Here is an 8,108-nt window from a genome sequence, read left to right on the forward strand (position 1 = left end):
AATTATTATCAATTTATTTTGAAAATATAATTGTATAATACTAATGTTTCAATAACAAAAACATAAATAACATCATGAACCTAAAGTGCCTGACTCCTGAAGAGGAAAATTATGTCCTAAGAAAGATACATAAGGAAATTTGCGAAAACCATCTTGGAGGAAAGGACTTAGCGGGAAAAGCCCTCAGGCATGGGTTCTTTTGGCCAACGATGCTCTCCGACGCACATGAGTTGGTAAGGAGATGCCGGGCATGCCAAGAACACGCAAGCATTAATCACCAGCCGACATCGCTAATGCAACCCCTTGAAAGTCCCTGCCCTTTTGATCAGAGGGGATTGGACCTAGTTGGGTCTTTTTCGCAAGCCGCAGGACAAAGAAAGTTCTTGGTCGCGGTAGACAATTTTAAAAAGTGGATAGACGCCAAGCCGTTAGCCAAGATATCGGAGAAAGATCAAGTTCCTATGGAAGAACATCATATGACGTTTTGGATCCCCCGCGCCATAATATCCGACAATGGGACTCAGTTTTCAGCGAATAAATTTAAGGACTGGTACAAGGAGTTGACGATCAAATAATTCTTTACATCAGTTAGTAATAACCAAGCAAACGGACAGATGGAGGTCACCAATCGGACAATCCTTTAACACTTGAAGACTTGATTGGGAACCGAAAAGGGGGCATGGGTGGATGAGCTCCCTAGCATTTTATGGGCATATCGAACGACACCAAGGACTCCTATGGGAGAATTCCCGTTTAACCTATCTTATGGGACAAATGCCGTAGTGCCGGCAGAAATAGGAGAACTATGTTGGCGACTGAAACATTACAACCCAAACTACAACGAGCAAGGGTTGAGGATGAACGTAAACTTTTTCGAAGAGTGCAGAGAAAAAGCCACAATCCGGGCCACTATTTACACAACCAATGCGAGAGTCAAGCCGAGAAGTTTTTAAGTGGGAGATCTGGTGATGCGAAAAGCCTAAGCTTTGGGCCCCATTGGAAAGTTGGATGCAAAGTGGGACATCCCTCGCACGTGGAACATCGCAAATCTCAAGAAGTATTACTATTAAGTTATCTGGGTACGTAAAGTTCCATTTTTGAATGTTTTGTAATAAGGGGCAAAGTAGAAGTGTAGCGTTTTATCCCTCCCCGTCGACCTCTTGTGAAACTCTTATAATTTACGCCCAAGTAATGAAGTTAATTTTTCCGCTGTAGTTCAAAATTTCTTTGATAAGGGGGATCTATGGATTTTCGAGAGGCTCCCTTGAGATACCAATTTCCCCGAGACCCCTAACCGAAAATCCACTAAGATCAACCCCCAACGACGTTATCCCTGGAAAACTTTTCCTCCCTAAATGAAGTTGGCAAAGATCCAACTCTGGGACGCAAGCGAAATCATCCCTTGAGACAACACACAATCAAAATACATTGCGTAAAAAAAGCAAACTCATCCTAGAAAGATACAATGCGAGTGACATAAAAGTCGATTAAGTAAAATACTACAAAATCACGAGTTAGAACCGCCTACTTACAAAAGCGCCCCATATGAGGCGAAGCGGTCACCCTAAATAATATACATTACAAGGAATTATCCCCATCACAATGTATCATGAGGAGTGTTGTTGTGCATATAAATTTTTTAATTTAAACCGAGTTAGATCAAACATAAATCAATTACACAGTAAATATAATACATTTGTCATGGAATTGATGTGCAATTTGAGAGAAATGATCCATTACACGTCAAATATGTCATATTTATTGTATTTTGATCGAACCTGATTTAAACAAAGTTGTTTTTACTGTACGTATATACAAATTTGAGCTATAAAATGTGAACAAATCACAAATCTGATTTCCTGTATTTATAGTAGCACTAACTACTAGTTGACAACTTACAAATTTAGGGACTGAAGTGAAGAAAAAAAAAAGTCTAAACTGGTCATTTTATTCCCAATTATAATATGGTCAAAACGATAAATTTGAAACAAAATTCAAGTTTAGGAATGTTAATATCAAGAAATGAACTTGAGAAATTAAAACGATTCTAAATGAAAACATAATGAAGCAACTATAATATTTAATTCTAATAAAGAAGAAAAATATAGGATACTTCTAATTCCTCTAAAGTTCTTAAAAGATGAATGATATATCTAACTAAATAGCATAATATTTCAACATGCTTAATTTGCTAGGAAAGATCATAAATATTTATATAAAAATTACTAGGGCACATTAAAATTTAAATGAATAGCATATGAGTAACATGTAAATACTAATCCAAACTTCAAAAAATAAAAATATAACATTGAATAAATATCCTCAATTTTATTAAATTAAACATATTGTTGAAAAATTTAAATCAAGTGATTTCCGACTAATTAATTTTATTTTAATATTAATATTAGATTAATATTTTTAGATTATAAAATTTTTTATAATATAATGGACGTATCATTTTGAAAATTCTAATAACTGTAACTTATGATTAAATATAAAATAGTGAGAATGGCTTGAGTGTTTATTTCTATTGTAAGAAAACATTCATACCTTTCACGGGGTATACTTTCATATTTCATATTGTGCTCTTTTTGAGTTATATTGTTAATCTTTTATTAAATGAATCTTCTTACTAAAGCAATCCAAAAATAAAGAATTTGACTAATTATTTTTATTTTACTATATTACTATTTTTATTTTTATATTAATTGACATGAATACAAAATAGTGAAATATAATCATCTGTGAATACGAAATATAAAATTTTAATTTTGAAAAATATTTTTAATTTAGTAGTACCAATTAAATTTAGAAAGTGAATTACAAATAATAGAAGTAAATAGTATCCTTATCAATTAAAACAATTATTATCAATTTATTTTGAAAATATAATTGTATAATGCTAATGTTTCAATAACAGAAACGTAAAAAATATTGTGAACTTAATATATTTTATGACTAACTATGATAATATATTTACCGGTCAAAACATATTTATATAATCTCCATAAAAGAAGAGATATTTCTTATTATATGTCACGTCGGTAAGTCTCTACGAGATCATTGACATCCCCATCTCAATTATTATTAATTTTGAACATTTAAAATCAAGATATTTAACAATCACCATCACATTCATAATCATTAGCTATAGTTATATATAACCTGGAGACTTCGCCATATTCTAAAGTTGCTAATAAAATGCCAAATTTATTTATGTGTACCCATAAGTCTAAAAAACGATAGAGGATGAAAACATGCAAGCTAGCTTGTTGATAGACACTACCTTAACATTGATATACCTCAATTGGATTGTAGTTTTGCTTTTTAGTTTGTTGATGACGATTGTATACTACAAAAGTTCTATTTTCTTTTATTTATTTTTGATTGGCAGTGTATTTTCCATATGGAGAATAGAGTTCAACGATGTTCCAATTGTAAGCAGTATAGGAAAAAAAAAAGAAAAGAATTCTCAAAAAACAGTTGATTTGAGCTTCAATAAAGTACCAATTTGTGCATATGGTTTTGATCAAGTAATAAATATACAACTACAAATTAGTTTCGGATCCAAACTTTTATTTCTTTGGCTAAGAAACAAGGCGGTCTTATTGGAGCCATAATACAAAGAAGGCCGAATTACTACCATACACACTTAATTCTTATTTACAATAGAATCTGGCTGCCGATTTCTTGGAGAACCTAGGAGGGTTGATACTCTGGTGCAAAAGACTCAATACTCCAAATTACTTGAACCCAATCGCCGTGAAAGCTGTCTTCACCAACATTAAGTTGTTAGAATGAAATAAACAAACAAGAAAATGTGTACAGAATCAACAATTAAAGAGAAAACGCGCAACATAATGACATGCAATAACAACTTAATATAAGTAACATCTCTCTAAGAACTAATTTAAACACCCAGTTGTCACATATTGGCCGCTAAAAGAAGAGTGCATCTTCGACAACATCTAGAACCACATAATAACCTATATATCCATATATTCCTCTCTACCATTTTCTAGCCAAAAAAGCAACCTTTGACCTTATCAATTGCTTCTTTATCAATTTTTCCCACATTGAGAAATCAAGTAAAGTTGAAACCATTGCAATTTACTTTTGTATAATTCAAACCCAAAAGTGTCTAATTTCTATGAAACACTCACGTACTCAACATTCTAATTTGGAAGCGATGGAATTACGGATTCTGAGACCGCTTTAAATATGACAGGCGCAAGAGAGTTGGAGTTGAGACGTAAACAAAAAGTAACCCTCCATTATTTTTCTTGGTTTATTCTCGGTTTGTTCATTATGTTAGGTTTTATTCCCATGTCGCTTTATCAAAACTTTTTGTTTGTCGGACATTTAAGATTCTTGTACAAATTTTACAAAACACCATATTTGTTCATATCATCGACATCTCAACTTTGCAGGCGTATCAAAGTATTGTTGGAAATTCTATAGCATACAATCACAAATTAGTTCATTTGTGAACTTTAAAAAATAACATACATATAATAAATTGCATAACTGTTCTAGATGCCAGTCTCATTATCGTTTTTTAAATTATTTGTCAAATATCTTAAAAGAATTTTCAACACATCTTAACAAGTTTCAGCACGATAATCATTTGTCAAAAGAAAAGTTAATAATGTATTTCTTGAAAATCTGAACAATTATGGCAATGAATGCAATTTGACCAAAAATAGTAAACTGAATGCTTTTTAAAATGTTCCAAAAAACTTCAAAAACTGTTTCAAAGTAGATTACTTTTATAAAATTAAAATTCAACAAAGAAAGCTTCACTTAAAGTCCAAAACATATGACTTGTCATGCATTTATCCAAAAACAATTAAATGAATTCATCTATTGCTAATCAAAATATTTTGTTAATTTTTCTTCATTATTTGTAAGCACAAGCTGATTTTGAAAAATTGAGTTTATTATAAAATACTTGACAAGAAAAACAAATCTTTGAGTAAAATATAAAAGCTGATTTTGAAAACATTAATTGATAAGAGAAGAAACAAATCTTTGAGTAAAATATAAAAGCTGATTTTGAAAATATTAATTGATAACAGAAGAACAGTTGACAAGGAAACTAATTTCCAGTAATATTAAAGGTTCTTCAAACGCAATTTAAGTTAGCAAAACTCCGTGTTCCTCAAAAACCATTTATGGACTCATGAAATTATATAGTACTCACAAAATATTTACCAAGTCCTCTTGAAAAACAGATTTTAAATTGGCATCTAGACAACAGTTAGGCATTTTAGTATAGCATTTAATTTTCAAAGTTCACAAATAAAATAATTCATGATCGAATGATATAGATTTTTCAACGCATTTTTCTATGATACGCCTGCAAAAACAAGAGGTTAATAACATGAACCAACATGAATTTTGTAAATTCATACAAGAATGTCAAATGCATTACGAACAAAAAATTTTAAGGCAAGCGCATGAAAAGAGAACCCAACACAATAAATGAACCAAGAATAAATTTACGAAAAAAGAGGAGGGTTTACTCTCCAATTTAGGTCTCAACTCTAACCTCGCACCCTTCACATTTTGAGCAGCCTCAAAACCCATAATTATTTTCTTTCCAAACGAGAATGGTGATTTTGTGACTTTTCAAAGAAATTAGAGCAATACAATTGGGTTTGAATTATACAAAGTGTAAAATCAATGGTTCAACCACCTTGATTTCAAAATATGGAAGAAAAATTGACAAAGAAGAATTAATAGGGGCACTGGTTACTTTTGAGCTAGAAACTAGAATAGAGGAATATGAAGATAGGTAGGCTACCATTAGGTTCTAAAATGTCGTCAAATAGCATACTTTAGCAGCCAACATATGTTTTAACTGAGCATTTAAATCCTACTTAACCTTTTGATTCCCGCACAATCTTTATCGATATGAGGTTATCTACTTCGCACAGAATTGGCAAATCAAATTCAAACTCTGGCCCTCGCTCTTGTAAAAGACAAGTATGAATCACACATACCAACTGACATGGTTCACTTGTAGAATCAAATAAATGCATATCATACATATTACTGAAAAATTATTTGTGACCAATAACAATAAAACTCGCATATAAAAGAATTCGTGCTAGATTACTAGTAACAACAGTACTTCTCGAAGAGATTATAAATAGTATGACATCTATTCTTTGCATTAAGATAGAATCATGAAGGCACAAAAGAAAACAACACAGATACATAATTGCGACATGCTCTAATTTAAAGGCATAAAATAGATACCGCATAAACAAGATACTTTTCTATATGGCACTTGAGAGAAAATATTCTGTCTGTCCATTAATTGGTCTGGGAAGTTAAAATATCACTGTCCTAAGTGAATATTATAATACTTGAAGTCAAGTTAAAATAAGAGTAAGAGAGAGTGGATGATGGCACTTAGCTTTCAGCGGATTACATATAAGAGTAAAATACTTAGGAAGTTTCATCACAGTCCCAGGAGAATATTAAGATACTTAAGTCAAGTTCAAATAAGAGTAAGACAGAATGGACGGATGACACTTAGCCATCAGTGGATCACATACATGCAATCAGAGGTGAAGTAGGCAAATTGATCAGTAAACATAATGTTACTTACTGCTCCTCAAGTAGACACAGATTCAATAATCAAAGTGAAGACATACATGGCTTTCCATTACCTTCAAGCAGTAGTCTTACTCTAGATTGTGCAATTGACAACATCAGCATCTTGCTCATATAGCTCCATGTGTTAATAAGTGGAGCCAAAAGGTTTCAGCACCAAAGTCCTACGTGAACCAAAGATCATTCGGCAGCAATTTTCAGAAAACTTAAAATATCACTAACCTCTCACACAGGTAGAAATCATTTCCAAAAAAAACTTTTGTGAAAAGCTTGTAAGTGTACGTATGATTCTTTTACATCAATGCAAATAACCTTTTCCCAAAACAAGAAAATCACTTCCACTACATTTTTGCATTCATTTAGATAATATAACTTCAAGTAAAGAACTTTCTGAAACAGAAAATGCATACATTTATATTATTGCTGCAGTCACATTCTTTCCTATCTCAATGGTAGGAAGATCACCCAACACACCAAGATGACAATCCAAACAAAAGCCTGTAGATCCTCATGGCAGATTTGGAGAAACAAAGTGACTATGTCATGAACACTCATCGCAATTTGATAAAGTCTTGCAATTAACACAAACGTACTGATCAGAACCTATTAGACTTAAGAAAAGGGACGGGAAATATATGCCTTCAGAACACATTACAGACGTTTTGGAAAATGATAAGTAAAAACAAAGCAACAATCAAACTGTAAATAGTGAAATCTTAAGGAGGATTTAATTGCAGTAACCCGGGGAACAAAATTGTTTGAGGTTCAAATAGGCCACTGCTGTTGATTGCATTCTGAGGATCAGGGATTTCAATGGTAAATTAATGTCACTAAGAGTGGAAAATGACCAGATAAAACCAAGAAAAAACAATCATAAAAAGTTTCATAGTTATTAGATGTTTACGTTAGCAAACGCAAGCGATATGCAAGACATATGTGCACGTGGGACCTTTCGTTCCGAAAATCAGCCATGCATCATAAGTACAAAAACGTTACTATGCATTAGAACATAAAAACTAAACTATACTTGCGTATGATAATACATCAACGCAAACTAATGCAAATGCAAGAGAATAATTACATTTCCGCTATCATAATGTTATTTTTTTGGCAGATTTCATCATTGTTTCCTTTGATCTTATAATGCTAGGAACAAATATTTTACTTATACAGTAAAAAAGGCAACATTATGAAAAAAAGCAAATCAAAGATAGTTAATTCATCCATATCCTCAACTTAGAATAGTGAGAAAAATCATTGTTATCATATACCTCCAGTACTCATCCAAATAGACAAACTCCCACACGTTGTAGCATTTAGTCTAATAAACAAACTAGATAAAGCAAACCAACAACGTAAATGTCTCTACGGTCTATTTGCTTGATCGTTGTATCGACTTTCTTCACTCTAGATCAAGTCATCACGAGAGCGTAGCCACCTCCGTCCTGATGCATCATGGCATCTATAGAATCTCCGTCCTCCAT

This window comes from Sesamum indicum, linkage group LG10 (assembly GCF_000512975.1).
Source record: "Sesamum indicum cultivar Zhongzhi No. 13 linkage group LG10, S_indicum_v1.0, whole genome shotgun sequence".
NCBI classification, from domain to species: domain Eukaryota; kingdom Viridiplantae; phylum Streptophyta; class Magnoliopsida; order Lamiales; family Pedaliaceae; genus Sesamum; species Sesamum indicum.